Source organism: Rhinatrema bivittatum, chromosome 18 (assembly GCF_901001135.1).
Source record: "Rhinatrema bivittatum chromosome 18, aRhiBiv1.1, whole genome shotgun sequence".
In the NCBI taxonomy this organism is placed as follows: domain Eukaryota; kingdom Metazoa; phylum Chordata; class Amphibia; order Gymnophiona; family Rhinatrematidae; genus Rhinatrema; species Rhinatrema bivittatum.
In genome coordinates, this window is record NC_042632.1 from 59,284,577 (window position 1) to 59,300,825 (window position 16,249).

The window sequence follows — 16,249 nt, forward strand, 5'->3', positions numbered from 1 at the left end:
CAGTTGCACTCTTTAGATTAAGTTGCAACCGTGAACCTATTAATAATATTCCTTGCTGCAGTAATTCATGGCAACAGTGCAGACTACCGATAGGTCATGCAATGAAATGTCCCCTATTCTTTAGACAATCCCAGTGTAGCATGCTCGGATTCTCTCCGACACACTTGGGAACAGAAAGAATATCAATGTGCCTTTAGAGAATGTCCTTCTGTTTATGATTTTATTCTTCACTGTAGCCCCAGTTCAGACATTAATGATATGGTAGAAGTTTTCCAGTTACCAGCCCTCTTGACAGGGTAGAGAAGATGATAGTAACCGGAACCTGACAGTGTTCTGTACTGCACAGGGGCGTCCTCGAATGACCTCATGTGGAATTAAGGCAAGCGAGGAGCTAACTCCAGTTTTCAGCCAGCCTGGTGATGTGGACACAGGCATTGCATGCCGTGATACAGGACTCTCGAGTATGAGTTTCCTGCTCGACAGGGATCCAAGCATGCCGAGGAGTGAGGGAGGCAGGACAGCAGCTGCTGGAGCAATGACCCCCCAGCTGACCAAAGAGCGGTGCTGAGGGTGGGAGATTTCCCTCCAGCCCTCAAGGGACCTTGTGTTGCCCATTCCGGGGAAAAGGAGAAAATTATAAAACGTAGGCTGAATGAGGGGGAAAAAGAAAACAGAAACACCCCACTCCAACAAGGGATTCAACCATAACCTGGTAAATCCCGGTCACAAAAACTCACATCAGATTTTGTCATTTTCTCCTTAAAACAGGGAGGCATTTTTTCACTGCTTTCCTTCTGCTTTTCAGAACCAGAAGTAAAATAATTAAAAAAATATATATATAGTAAGCTGAGTTGGCATGTATAAGAAAACCTGATTTTAATGACAGTTAAAGATGAAATAGACTCTTTGCACACAGTATGCGGTTTCACCTTGTCCTCTGTGCTGCTCCCCGAGTTCCTCCTCGTCAGCCAGCGAGGGATTGTCACCTCGTATCCTGAAACATGATCAGTCAGCGCCTGTGGACCGGCATCACTCCCTCTCCCTAATTAACACAAAGCAGCTTTAAAGATAAGGAACTTCTGGGATCGTAAATCACAGAAATGCAAAAAAAAAAAAAAACTTGTGCGTGGGGAAAGCCGATGATGAATGCATTCAAGTTCTCCTTGGACTAGAACCCCAGGCTGTTCCAGCTGCTAAACTCAAACATTTTTAGGTGCATTAAGGTGCTCTGCGTTTGAAATGTGGGGCAGTCATGTGCAGACTGTGCAATTAATGTGTTGAAAAATTCCTTCTAATAATGTGGCGTATTCACATTTCACATACAGAAAAGATACCGCCATTCTATACATCTCTATATGGTTTTTTATAAACTGCAATTTTCAACATGTGTGGTGTATTTGCCTTATCCCTGTCACCAAGCTGGATTTACTGTAAATCCCAATACCACTTTCTAAATGTATTTATTTAAATGAGGAAAAAAAATCCCACTCTCCCTGCAGTAATATGAAGAGATTTTTTCACTTGCTTTTTATTAATGTATATATACTATGCATAGGAAGACCAGTCACAGGAGTACACAGACAGAGAATGGGATGATTGATAAGGACCACACCGTCCATCTAGGCTGACCGGTTTTCCATTGCTGTCATGTCCACGTGGTCTCCACCTTTACCTTCACGTCCCCGCGATTAAGAACCCTCTGTGCTTATCCCATGCTCTCTTAAATTCTGGGAGGCCTCCCTTTCTGTAAAGCCATATGTCCTAACGTTATTCCTGTTTTCTGCCCTCTTTCAGGAAAATACCACAAACTTCTTGTCCGCTGAAAAATACTCTACTCTTGAGTATTCTTTTTTCAGCTTTCCTCCCCGTTCTAAATATATGGCCTTACTCTCAGTTTAAGAGGAGAAATGAGGTGCTAGAAAGTTAAAAAAAAAGAAGAACAAAGTAACGCACGCAATATATTGAGAATAGCATGAAGCAGAGAACAAGCTGAAGGTGTGAAACTCCATCCTACATCCATCATAAGCTCACTGAAGTCAGCACCACAATACCTGCCCACCCGACAGAGTGCTGCAGCGAGCAATAGTACAAGGATTACTCCAAGAAATGATCTAGCAAGAAAGCATCTGAATCTTCTTCCCTTCCTCAGAATTGTCCTGTTTTTCCAGAACCTTCATGCCCGACAATGGATTTTGCATTATCAAAAGCAAAAAATACATATCTACTGTCAGAGAAAGCAACTGTGACATTAGCAGAGTATAATAAGTAACAGCCTTTAGATGACAACAAACAATTGTTTCTGTTGCATTTGCCTTGCTTTGGAAACGTCATGAAAAAGACTGAATTGTATGACCAACACGAAATTAGGATGTTTTTTCTGTCTTTCTAAACATAAGCAGTATCGCAGGAAATCAATAATGCCGGTCCCATTTTCCAGGCTTTGATCGCGGATTGAAAGCATCGCTGAGAGAGCTGTTGTGAAGAGGTCCCTCTGTGTTTAGAAATAGGTCTTGTACTAGTTGGGTTCTATAAGACATTTATCCATCTTTGGTGGGTCATCAAACTGAATACCCAGTATCTCAGCCAACAGAACTGTAACCTTCTCTCTCTTGGGCAGCCCACAAAATCCCTCTCAGGTCTAGCAAGCAAGCCAACAAGTCTAAAGCTTGTATGTACAAATTCACTGAGTAAGATCTCAGGCTTTTGAAGAATCACATTTGTTTAAATTAAAACTTGACTTCTGACTTGTCCTTAACTTTCATGCCTTTCACTTCCCGCTCAACCTTATCTTCCATGTTCTGCTTTTCTGAATCCTGAATAGCCATTAACAAAAGCTTTACATTATTTCAAACATAAGCTGTTAGTAGCAGTATCTGAGGCTCTACATGTCTCTAAAATAGTAGAAGAACCAGATAATTCTTAATCAGGCCTTGAAGTTCCCTGAAATGTGTCCTGTTTCATTCTAGAGTCGCAGAGATTCTCCTCAGTGTTGAAATAACCTCTGGGCCATGTCTATTGTTTGTGGCTCCAACACTGCCATATCATCCTCTGGAAAAAACAGTGGCATTCTCCACCAGACGAGCCCCAGTAATACTCCAATCCATCGGGGCTAACACTTTTTGATCTATTGGGTGTTCATGATCCAGTCATGTTTGTGCCTCCAGCTCTTCTCCTACCACTGTATAATACCTTTGTGACAAAGTATAGCTCCCCAGAAACCAGTGTTGGATATACAATGGCCCATTGCAGTAATTAAAGAATGGGACCCAGCCAATGCCTGATGTCATGAAGCTCTGACTCAATGACATCGCTAGCATCACCAAGAGGGTCCCTTGTCGTGCTAGGGCCATAGGCAACTGCCCTGTTTGCTCCCTCTAAAACTACCCCTGCAGCGTCCATCAAGTTCAGAGCCATTACCAGGATCATAAACAAATGAATCACACAAACAAGATCTCCACAACCTCTAACAAAATTAAGTTACAGACAGACAACAATGCTTAGAATTTATTCACAGTCATAATCCGGCCATTGCTTTCTCTTCACAATACTCACAAAAATCAGCAAGCTACTGCTCCTTTCAGCTGCTAACCCCCTGCCTGCCTCTGTATGGTCAGTCCATCCCAGACTGCCTCACCAGCAATGAAAGCCCCTTTGAAACTTTGCCTCACTCCTTGTGGGGAAGAGTACCCATGCTGTCAACAACGCACTTACGTTTCCTGCATGGGTGGGTGGGAGGGGAAAGCAGCATTGAGGATGTAGGGCAAGGATAGACCAGTGGCCTGGAATGAAAAGAAATTCCAGTGGCACCGGCAGCCATGGGATTTTCAAAGGAAAGCTTGACCTGCAGATTTATGGGTACAAGGTACCCGTGGGCTTGTAAGCGCTGCAGGAAGGCCAAAAATGGACTTCTGTCAGAAACAATGGCCCACTGATCAGGTTCTGGTGAATTTCAATCAGGTAAATTCTAGGACCATATGAAATAAAGTCTGAACCTGATGGGTCCACCGGACAGAAAAGTTACCCTGCCTCCGGGGGACCAGATTAAACCCCTGCACGAGCATTTTAGGCGTTAAAAACCCCTAATAAAAGGAGCCTTTTATGAAAGTGGGACAGCGTGCACAAAGGTAACTGAGCTTGCACAGAACACAAATAAAGCACTGGCAGATCTGGTGCAGCACTGTCATCGCTCTCCTACAATAATGGTGGACCTTCCAATGCACCTTCAGTCTGGGGGCAATTAGCACAGCAACACGGCTAGGATGCTTTGCTAATTGTCCCCACACTGAAACTGTAACAGTTAACTGCACGAAACAGAATGAATTATTTTCTACCTTGACAGGAAGAGTTAATGTCAGAATGGGGTTGCAGAAACAGGACAGGCAGTGGGCTAAAGAGACAATATAATTCAGCAATGATATATGAAATGCTTGAATACATAAGGCTGCCTCTTGCTCGTTAGGTCATTCATAGCCTCAGACACTGCTGCTTGAGTGGCCCATGTAGCACGGCCGACAGAATTGCCTCAAGGCTCCCTAACTCCACTTTAACAGGGCGATCCACCCCTCCGGGTTTTATGTACGTCTCAAACATCCCTCTCAGGGGGTCTGTTTTTCCCCTCTCTGTTTCTGGGTATAGAAGAGGAGCTCAAAGAGTCCAGGTAATTTCATAACCAGAGGTCCATGTTAACTTTATCAGGTTGTTTTTTAAAATAGGAACTAGGGAAATATCTGTATTTCCTTCCAGAGGTCTCCTCCTCATAACAGAATTAACATTTACAGGGGGGGGGGGCTGGACTTCTGCTTTAATTCACCACATGAGCCCTTGCAATCTCTGCACAATATGTCTCTAACTCTGGATTACCTTGGACCTTTAGAGATGAATATTCTTCATCTATGAACTCCAAAACTAAAAGCCTAAAGTGGATTCTGGTTTAGAAGATACAGAAATGTCATTGGAAATGTATGCACCCCTCCCCCCCCCCAACCTCCATGGTGAGGAAGTAGTCCCTGTAATACCGAATGAGTGACTATTATTGCATGCGGGGAGGGGGAATAAATGCTTCTGTTACTGGTGGCAAGAAAAAAAGCCACAAAATAATTATAACACTCAGATTAGCACTATTTGTGGGGCAATTTTCAGAAGCCAGTTACACAGGTACATGGCTAATTACCTTCCTAAATCTGCTGCCTGAAAGTGCCCCACCCGCCCTGTGGTTCCACAATCTGCAGACTTTTACCCTCCGTGAGTGGAAGGGGGGAGTTAGGGCAGGGAATGCTACAACACCTCCAGTTTCACATTTTCAAAACCATGCATCTTGCTTGGAAGGGGAAAAACTATCCACGGAAAAAGCAGGAGCCAATATCAGTGGCCGCTTTCTTCCTTTTGAGAACGGATACAAAAGTCTGCAGGTTACGGTGTCTGCTGCATCCTTTTGAAAAGTGCTCCCTATCCATCAGTCCACACGGCAGGGACCCTGATGCTGTAAGTGGTTTATATTTGAAGTCATTCCTGTGGGGCTGGCCCCAGAGTCTCAAGCTGCAGCACTTTGCATGGCCTGTCCAAAGGCTGCGGTCAGTCACACCAGGGAAGCCATGCCCTTGATCCCGGGGCTGGAGAGAAGACCGCTGCTACCTCTGAAGTGACCTCTATCAGGGGTGGTCTCCGAGGAGACTTCCTTCCAGCCCTCCTGGCTGGTGGGGGGATTTGATTAGCTTGGCCGTGTGGTTTGTAGAGCGTGGGATGTATTCAAGGATTAGAAGAAAAGATCATTTCAACATGTAATAATTAGGGGGGTAAATAGTCATCCACTGACTGCCTAACTTTGAAGGTATATTATTCCGAGGCACAGCTGCACTGCTGAATATATTCAACTATCTTAATGTTAGACAGGTAAGTTTATCCGGTTAACTGCAGAAGTACCAACATGACCAGAGTGAGCTAGGCAAGTTATCCTGGTAAAGGTAACTGCAAATATTGTAATTAGCTGGATAATTTATCTGGCTCACTTAACTCCACCCTGGAAGGTACATAATCTGGCTAAACTGTAGACAGATGAGGAGTTATATCACTAGACAGCCAGCTAAATGCCACTGAATATTGCCCCCCCATGTATAATATACAAACATATGCTTGGATGAGTGATTTCTGACTCTCACTGACAGGCAACAACCCTCATTCACATAAACGCTTTTAGCTAGGCAGCCAGGAATCATTAAAGAAAGGAGGGATTTTTTTTTATCACCTTCTGGCGTTGGCAGAGCCTTTCGGTGACGTCAGCGAGCCGCTTCCACAGCGACCGATGACGTAGCCCAGGCGCGTCACACCCAGTGAGAGGGCGGGTGCCGCCCTCTCACTGGGCCCCCCTTCCACGTGCGCGCTCTCTCTCGCGCCACAAACCCGCCCGGAGTGGGCAGCGCCTGGAAGCTCCGTGCGGCTTTCCCCGGGAGCCTCCTGATGCATCGCAGCCCGGCCGCTCCCTTTCATCCGCCCCCTCCGGCAGCAGCAGCAGCAGCAGCAGCAGCAGCGAGCCCTGCCTCCAGCCTCCAGCGCGATGCCGGCTGCTGCCGAGCCCGGAGCACCAGCCGCCGAAACTGCCCTCAGCTTCTCCTTTCGGCTGTAGAAAACCGATCCCACTAAACCCGTGCATTAACCTCTCCGAAAAGGACAAAAAAAGAGCCACTAAAGGCAGAGCTGGTTCCCATTCAAACCCAGCCCGGTGAGTTCCGGTTTTCCTATCGCTCGGGCGCTCCTCCGTCAAGTGCATCGGGCTGGGCTCCCTGCAAGAAAGCCATCGGCGCGCAAAGCCGGCAGCCGGCGGAATGGCCGCCTACTCCAGCGCCGCTAACCTGGGAAGCGGGTGCATCCCCCCCCCCGCCCGCTCCTTACCTGCCTGTGCGGAGCCCGAGCGGCGGAGCCCGAGCCCGGCCGCTCGCCCCATGCCTGCTCCCTCTCACCGGCGCATCCTGCTGCCCTCTGCCAGCGATCGCCGCCAACTTCGGGCAGAGATTTCCCGTCTCCTCCCTCCTCTGCCGCGGCGGGGGCCGCGTGAGAAATGTTTCATCCTCCGCGCTGCCGGGGCTATGTACAGGTAGGAAGGGGGCGGGGCAGGGAGAGTTAATGAGGGGTGGAAGAGGTTAATGAGAGGGGTCATGGGATGAGAGAAGGAAAAAGTGGCAGCTTGTGAGAGAGCAGGCACGGGAGGGATGGGAGTTGAAAGACAGGCACAGGGTGGGAGAAGGAAAGGATACAGGAGGTGTGGGACGCAGAGTAAGAAAGGGGGATAGGTGGGAGGGGAACAAGAGAGAGGCACCGTGTAGAGAAGATGCGGAATGGGGAGAGGGCGCAGGGCGAGAGACCAGGGAGTGGAGTCTGGACAGGATGGGACAGAATCTCCGTATAAACCCCTGCACCTCCGGTTCTGTCACGCACACCCCGCACCCCCCTGCAATGGAGCTAGGGTGTTACCCCTCGCCACCCACGCTCCCTTGTGGTGTCACCTGAGGAAGGGCAGCACACGCTCCCGTCCTCTGCCAGACATTTTCAAGCCGATTCGATAAGGTGCGCCCAGGTTTACCCGCGGACGGGCACGGGTTTCAGGCGTGAGATGATAGCATCCGATGCGGCGAGAAGCTTAGCGCGTCTAAAGCAGGTGCCCGTCGCACTGGAATTGCACGTCAGTGAAGACATTGGCTATTACGGCCCGGCGCAGGAGAGCTTCGGGTGGTAATAGCCACCCGGTCTGGAGGAAAAGTTTAATCGCAGTCAGGGGCTCATGAGAAACGTAAAAACTGTGGCCCTCAGTGTTGCGATAAATGTGCCCCTTGTAGGGTAGGGTTGTTTAGAGAGAGATTAGTATAAGAAGAATTCGTTCTATGGGGTTAAAACAAAAAATTAAAACAATGTATATAGGGAGCATGGTGACGCCTTAAAAAACCGTGGCTGAGTGCTTTCCTCCTGGTGAGCAGCAGGCATTGCGGATTTCCATGATGTCACGTGAAGGAGGCGCTTTTGTTAGGACCGCACGATTTACATGTCCGTACGCCCAACGCAATAAACCTTTGAGCGCCAGAAACGCGCCTTTCTCCTTAGCCGCGCCACCTTCTCCCTCGTTTAAATATTACATTGGACAACGCCAGGGATGTGGATTTGCCCGCACTAGGAAAACAGGCGCTCAGTGTGCTCGCTCATTTTCTGCGCGCGTCTGGTTGCCTCGGCCTGTTTGTGAAACCTGTGCAAGGGGCGGGATTCAGGCTTTGGGCGCCCGTAGGCGGGATTGGATAGTGCGGGGTGGGAGATCCCGGAGATCAGATAGTGAGTGAAGCCCCCCCCTACCTCCATTCCTCTCTAGAGTCCCAGAGCAGGCTCCTCCTTGGCCTGGCCATTAGGCACCTTCAAAATTTCATGCCCCAAACCAGAGCTGCCTGTAAAGCAGGTCTACCCTGACAATGCTAACTTGCAGGACTCCATGCTTCTTTGTTGGCCAGATATGGGGTTTGCTTTTGTTTTCTTTTTTATTAGGCTTGTTTTCATTGCAATTGTCTTTGATGTTATTGTTTGAAAGGCAATAAATCAAGCAAATAAATGGAGATGGAAGCAGCAGCAGCAGCAGTAACCCTTCCTGTCAAAAGGCAGCACTGTGCATATCACACCGGCTCTAGACCATCAGTGTGCCTGTATCAGGACGATTCAGTACAGTGTGCTCCGGCGGAGCGCACTGTTACACCGCGTTTGCACGCGCGTTTTCGACGCGCTAGCTTTACCCCTTATTCAGTAAGGGGTAATAGCGCGTCGAAAACGCGCGGCCAACCCCCCCCCCCCCCCCCCCCGAAACTAATAGCGCCCGCAACATGCAAATGTATGTTGATGGCCCTATTAGTTATTCCCGAGTGATTCAGTAAGTAAAATGTGCAGCCAAGCCGCACATTTTACTTTCAGAAATTAGTGCCTACCTAAAGTAAAAACTGCTTTTCTGTGCAACCCTCTGACTTAATATCATGTCGCTATTAAGTCGGAGGTCCCAAAAGTTAAAAAATAATTAAACATTTAAAAAAAAATAAATTTAAAATCAGCCCGCGGCTCGTGGGTTGAAAACCGGACGCTCAATTATGCCGGCGTCCGTTTTCCGAACCCATTACTAGAACATTCTTAATGACAGGCAATAGGGAAACCCCAGCCCCCCCCCCCCCCCCCTCTGTACAGATCTATGCATACAAAATCTGAAATGGAAATCCTGAGAAGCCGGGCTCTGTGAGCAGTGCAAGTACTGGCAAAAGCAAAGCAGAAATGCATTTCTGCAAAATAAAAATAAAAAAACAGAATCGATGCACATTTCCATGGCTGACATATTCCAGTCTCTAATAATTTAAAATACTTTTCTACCTTTCAGGCCGATACAATACAGTGCGCGCCGGCGGAGCACACTGTTAGCCTGGGTTTGGATGTGTGTTTTCATTGTGCTAGCTTTACCCCTTATTCAGTAAGGGGTAATAGCGCATCGAAAACGCATTACTGGTCTTTACTCCAGAGCTAACAGTGGCTCACCTGCTCAGTTGCCAACCTGTCCTTATAAAATCGACGGGGTCCTGCTCGTACCCTGCACAAACTTACTGGTGAGTGGTTAATGCTCTTCTCCGAAGCTGTGTCTCTGCTGCCACTTACCTGGAAATCGTTTTGTCAATTGTTTTCCTGGATTCTTGACCCGGAAACATTTTGTTACCAGAATTTGAGCAAAAAAAAAAAAGTGTAGAAAAGAGGTTGAGTATATTTTTTTCCTACCTTTTTTTTTTTTTAAGGTTTTACCTCTTTATTTATTATAAGTGATCAGAAGCACAGAATGATGAGATTTATAGTATATTAAACATAACCTGAGCAATCTTTTAATTGTCCACATCAATTTGTAGCTCTTATGTACACCAGTTTTCAAACTGAATGTATCCTCAGTCTGCTTTGAAATATCTCCTGACAAATCTCCCTCTGCACACTCCCACCTTCCATTTACAGCAAGGAAAGCCACGGGCCTAGCTTTCGAAGATTCAAACACAGGGGCAGAGGTTCAAACTCCCATTCCATCCCCAGAAATGCCTCTAGTCAGTCCCAGTGCACGTACACACAGAGGCCATGGGTGCATGCGTCCATCTGTAATAGCCGGCAGTTACTTTCAAATGCGTTTCTGTACCTTTTTTTTTTTTTTTTAAACTGCCATTGAAAAAAGCAGTCAGACATAAAATTAAAATGCAAGTAAAATCCAAAGCAATTAAGTTGTGAAAATAGCTACTTTCATAGGTAAAAGGGCTCTTTAAAATTGCCCATCTTGTATGTAGGTATAAGTAGCACATGCTTGCTCGGGGCAAGGGTGGAGATAATACACAGAGGTTTTGCAAAAAGCATCTCCTTCCCCCACCCCAGAAGACTTACATGCAGAAAACATAGATACAAATCTATGGGGCTTTTTTTTTGGTTGTGAATTTTTTCAATAAAAGTTGTGCATGCAGACTTGGCTCTTTGAGAATTAGTGCCAGATCTGTGCCCGAAAAACACCCATAGGTTTTGCGCCTGGCCACATCATTTTAAGAAACTTCCCTCTGGCTGTCCTGGTATGTGTTTGGTATTCATTTGCGTACGCAGCCAGAGGCTCGATGGCAAGAGGATTGGCTACGGGGGAGCGGTGCTGGGGGACCTTGATTTTTCAGCCCCCTCCACTGCAGGAGCCTTCATGCTATGGAGGAGGGTATTCCAGATGGTTTTCTGACCTGCTTTTCCAGTTTTAAAATCAGAATGGAACTGATGCCGTATGCTCCTCTCATACTTTTGTTCCCTATTGCAGAGCAGAAGCAGCCGTCTACGATCAGGTGGGCTGCAGCCACAGAAAGCTGACTTCCAGGTATCTATCTTGTTTGTTTACAACTTTCTGTCTTCTACTGTACGGCAGCCCTACCTCACCCCGAGCAAGGTGTTCAGAAACCTAGCACAAGAAGGGGGAAGAAAAATAAGAGGAAGGAGCGCCTGCAGCGTTTCTGATGAAATACGATTTGGTAAATAAACTCTTGGTTCAGTTGTGGCTTTTCATTTCTGTGTTTTGTTTTGTTTGTTTTGTTGTTGTTTTGTTTTGCAGGTATCTTGCTGTGGCTTACGTTGTGGAATAGCAGGTCATACATTTGCTAAATAAAGAACTTAAAAAAAAGAAATGTAACTGGAAGAAGAGGGAGAAAAAAGGATTCTGAGACCGACCGTGGCCTTCATTGCAGTGGGGTGACGTCTGCTTCAGAGTGTGGGGTTTCTACAAATGCCCTCCTCTGAACAGATTTCATCATCTTCTTTTCCTTATGCAATCTGTTCACTTTGGTAATGGGAACCTGCCTCGGTGCAACTTCCCACCCCCCTACAACACAAAGTAATAGGTACATTTGCCCTGGTTTAGGGCAGGGCTTCTCAGCCCACTCACCTTGCCAGTCAGTCAGATTTTCAGGATATCCACTACTGTACACAAGAGATTTGCATGCACTGCCTCCATCGTATGCAGATCTCTCTCATGCATATTCGTTGTGGATATTCAGAAAACCTGGCCTGCATGTGGCTCTCAAGGACTGGGGGTTGGCCATCCCTGTCATGGGGCTTTTGATGAAGACCCTGGAAAAACGTTGATAGCCCTTCTCGGGACTGCTTCAGGATAACCTTTTGCTGCAGGAGCACCTCCTATGAAGCGCAGCCTGAGTGGCGCATCAAGGGGCATCACAGCAGTGGCGCCCGCTCCCCCTTCCTTGCCCCGAGTACATCATCTAGGTGCAGCTGACCCCAATATAGGATCCAAATTCAGATTCCCCCCTGTACTGCAGCCACAGCCACCAGGCTCACCCTGCCACAGGCTTGAAGGCAGGGCTTCATTTGTGGGGCAACGGTGAGGAGCGCAGGCCCACCACTTCTTGTTCTGCTCCAAACCCTCCCCTTCAGGCAGCCTGGAGCAGAGGACAGCCACTCTGCACCCTAAACTGGCCTGTTCTATGGGGAGCAGGAGGGGAAGGGGGAGATACTGAAGCAGATGCTGCTGAGCAAAACACAAGTACAGAAGAGGTTGGATTAGCACAAGTTTGAAACTTGTGAGAAGTGCCAGTCATCAACTCTTCCCCTGTTAGCATTCAGAATTCAAATATTAGGACCTGAGCAGCAAGCTAAGGCAGCAGCTCAGCTGAGCTAGTAAGGAATCCTGTATGCTCAGTGTTTTTATTATATTTTATACTGTTTAATTGTTGTTGAATTGGAATTGTTTATGAATTGTCATTTAAATCTATTGTAACTCGCTTTGGACAGTCCTTTTTGAGTTTGGTAAGGTGGGGGTATAAATGCAGGGTAACCGTAAGGTGCAAGGGTTTAGTTCTTTTTAAGACTGGGGGTTGCTTCATATTTGTGTGGAGGTCCTAACTGTTATGAGTTTGGTGGGATCTCAACTCATCCCTAAAGCCCAGGATGCAATTTATCAGCCTTTACCAGCTGCAGCAATTTAGGGGGCTCCCAGGAAGAGAGATGGGGTGGAAGGGGACATAACAGCAGGACTAGGACAGCAAGAGATGCTACAAACCTGAAGGTTCCTGCCTGGCATGCAGGCAGTGCATTCCAGTCAGTGCATTGACCAAGCTCTGTCTGTTTTGGGAAATGATCAGAATTAGGATTCCGGTAGAAGCTGCAGCTCAGACCTGAGGTTTCTTAGCAAAGCTGTATGCAGGAAGCTCACCCGCGGGGCCATAAGTCTTGTGCTAAGACGTTATTATTCGCAGTCAAGAGGATCATCGTTCTCCAGTCTCCCAAACATTATTACTTTCCATTTCTGTCCTAGAATTAGCACCAGTGACGTGCCAAGCACGGCGCCCACCCCATGGAGGGACCTGGATTTCGTTTCCCACCCAGGTGTCCATTCCCCTGGCTCAGCCAGGGTTGGGGGTGCTGCGGAGACCCTGGGAGGGAGCACCGACCACCATCGCTCGGTGGCGACACCTTGTTGCCGGACTTAGAAACTGCGGTTGCTGGTTTCCCGAGGGAGTCCTGGTGCAGCTCCCCGCCGAGGCTCGTCGGGTACTGCGGAAAGGGGAGACAAAAGAGGGGACGAAACCGCAACTGGTTGTGAGTGGAGGCTCGTGGTGCAACCAGGTCAACTGCGTTCACTTCCTGTGGAGCTGAGAGCAAAAATAAAGTAGTAAAATAAATACAAATAATAGAGCACAATGATCAGGGCAATTGCAGCCCAAGACATCAGTCTGTGTTGCATGTCCATGATATTAAATCTTGCTCTGCGGTATGAGAGAGATCAAGGACAGAGCCCTGTCAAGCAGAGAGCCTGGAACTCCTTTGATGAACTTGATCTTTTGGTTGGACACTTATTTTTGGTTGGGGGGAAAATCCAGGAGAAGCATCCATTTATCACACGGCCTAGCTGCAAGCATCTGTTCTGGCTTCAGCTATTTTACGTTAGCAGCGGGAGCTAATATTTCTACTGTGCAGCAACAGCTGGTCTGTCGCAGAACAAGGTGGCATTACACACGGGACAGGGATCCAAGGCTGCTTTTTTTTTTTTTTTTTTAATTCATAAACCGGCAGCACAGTTGATTCATTTCAGTAAGTGCTCGCTGTCTGAAGCCTCATGATTGATCTGAGGGGGCTGGAGCAAAGGACGACGGACTGTGAGTTAAGATTCTGTGCTTGCCGAATATTGAAATTCTTACTGGAGATGAAAGAAATGCTTCAGAGTTATAGTCCTTATGGCTGTAGCCCAAAATGTCACTGGATATTCATTTTTACATCTGCAATCTATTATCCTGATAATAAGGACCCAAGAAATAGGCAGATCACACAGTTTTTCAAATCAAATGGAGGGGGTTTTTTTTAAGGCTTTTGGTGCTTAACAACTGATATATCTATTTTCTGATGAACAGAAGAGTTATAGGACTGCTGGATGATTTCTGGTCTTCATATCCTGTTTGGAATTCTCTCTAGTAATGCATAATGACAATATTAATCTGTTGAAGTGGCGGAGAAAGCCTGGATATGAGCAGCATTTCAAAAAAGGCAACAGAAGAGAAGGGCCAGTCAGCTCCAGTGAGTCATCCCCTAACTGCTCAACTGCATTCGCCCCCTACATCAATTACCCAGATTACATTTGAAAATCAGGTTAAACCTCAATGGCGAGAGACCCTTCAGAGCCCACTGGCATGTCTTCATCAGCAGCCTGAGCTATAATTAGATAGAGCTGTCGTCCAAAAGAGCAGGGGCTTCACTGGGGCTTAGAATAGCAATAGCGTGCGTGCTCTTCAAAACCATGCGATCGCAAATCACGATCGGCGTTCCAAACAGTGGCAAACTGATGACTTAGCAAACTAGACAACACGATTCTCTACATTCTAGTTAAGTTTTATTATTGGATAGTTTCTTCACGTTCCACCTCCCACCACACACACACACACACACACACACTCCATACCCTGACTATGCCTGCTTGACGAGGGTACCTTGGAGGCTAGAGGGATGTCGCTGAGACGTCCCCCCCTCAGTATTGCCCTCTGGCCTGCAGGCCTCACAGCAGCTGCTGTCTTCCCATGCTGTCTTCACATTTCGCAATAACAAAGACATCATTCACTGCCCTGACCAACTCCAGAGGCACACGAAAGACTGCTCTAGTGACCACAACTGCTGGATGGCCCATGGGAGGCACTGGCTAGGGCTCCAGATGTTTGCTTTTACTTTATTGTCCTACTCGATGCTCTGCTTCAGGCATCCCAAAGCAATTACAGCAAACATTGAAATATACAACATAACCTAATAACACAGTAATGATGGCAGAAAATGACCAAATAATCCATCCAGTCTGCCCAGCAAGTTTCTTATGGAAGCAGCTGCTGCTCTGTGCAGGTTACCTCCAAGCCTTATGGTAAGGGTAGTAATATGATTATATATAGAGCAGAAAAAAAAAATGAACACACACAAATACTACAATAATAAAAATGCAGTGAATAACCATTCCTGTGCTAAATAAACAAATTATTCACTCATGGTACCTAGGCCTTTAGCTTTTTCCTAATGGCTGGATAATGAAACTCGGAGCGAATACCTACAGGAAGAGCGTTCCACGTACCAAGGGCAAAATACACCAAAGCAGAGCAATGACCAGGCTGGTTCTTAATCGCAGATGATGGTGGGACCTGCAACAACCTTGACCTGCCTTCCCAGTTCTAGGAGGTAGCTAAGCTATAAGCTCCGGTCTGTACAGGCGGAGGGAAGATGAGCAACTGAGCCAGAGAAATAATGGATTATGGTTTTCGTGCTGCAGCTTGCATGAATCATTGGGCCCTTGGATGAGGCTGTTGCACAGTAACTGAATTGTACAACCGGATAAGAATGGAACAAGAGATTCTACGGAGACAGATAACAAAACAGGTGGGAGCAGGGGGGCAGTTGCCAAAGATCTTCATTTGGATAAAGAGGCCCGTGTTCCACAGTGTAGGCCTTCTGACCCGCATTTGGGGGATGCATTCACAGAGCTAGGTTTTTGGGTGTTATCAGGAAAGAACACACTTACCGGGACATTTCAAATCCAGTTCCACCTGCACAAAAAGCAGGTACAGATTTTCAAAGGGAACGTACGCGCCTGTGTTCCCTGTGAAATTTCGGGGCAGCGTCCACAGCTCATACGTGCCCGCAGATTTTCCACCAGACCCCCCGCTCCATGACTTATAGCACAAACTATGGAACTTGACCCCAGGGATAAATAAGAAGAAAAGCAAAGGTTGTGTGCGTGTATTGCACAAGAAGAGTATGGCTTTTGGTGAAAACGCGATTTAGTGGCGGTGGGGAGGCAGTGCAAGAGCCTGCCCAGCCCCCCCCCCCCCCCCCGGGCACTCTTCTCTCACCACCTTCTTTGTCAAGGTAAAAATAAAACCTTGGAGCAAAACAATATCCCCAGAGGAAAGGAGCAGCTGCTCACCCACACCCCACCCTGAAATCATCTGCGACCCGCCCCAATTTCAAAATATTTTCCATGCCTTTGCTATCATTTGATACCCAGGTTCAGTGCAGCTAAAATAGAAACACAATAGTTTGGGTTTTTATACAAGTGCTAAAAATTGCTCGCTTGTCAGATGTTGTCAACAAATTAAGAACAACAGCCCTAAAAATCCGAAAACTGTAGAAAAAAAAGGAAGGAGTGAAATGCGAGTGAGCTGAGAGACCAGAACCGGCAGTGGTCTGATGTGGGGTTTTCCCATTGCCA

General features: G+C 47.1%; 1 protein-coding gene across 1 annotated transcript in view; it reads right to left on the reverse strand.

The window, feature by feature from the left end:
• LOC115079705 (disintegrin and metalloproteinase domain-containing protein 19-like) overlaps positions 1-7,016 on the reverse strand; it is a 50,590-nt gene extending 43,574 nt beyond the window's left edge. Inside the window, exons 1-2 of the mRNA XM_029583452.1 lie at positions 6,886-7,016; positions 930-1,042 (exon numbers count right to left, since the gene is read on the reverse strand). The gene's annotated coding sequence lies outside the window, so the exon portion shown is untranslated. The remainder of the gene's footprint in view (positions 1-929; positions 1,043-6,885) is intronic.
• Positions 7,017-16,249: the final 9,233 nt, after the last annotated feature.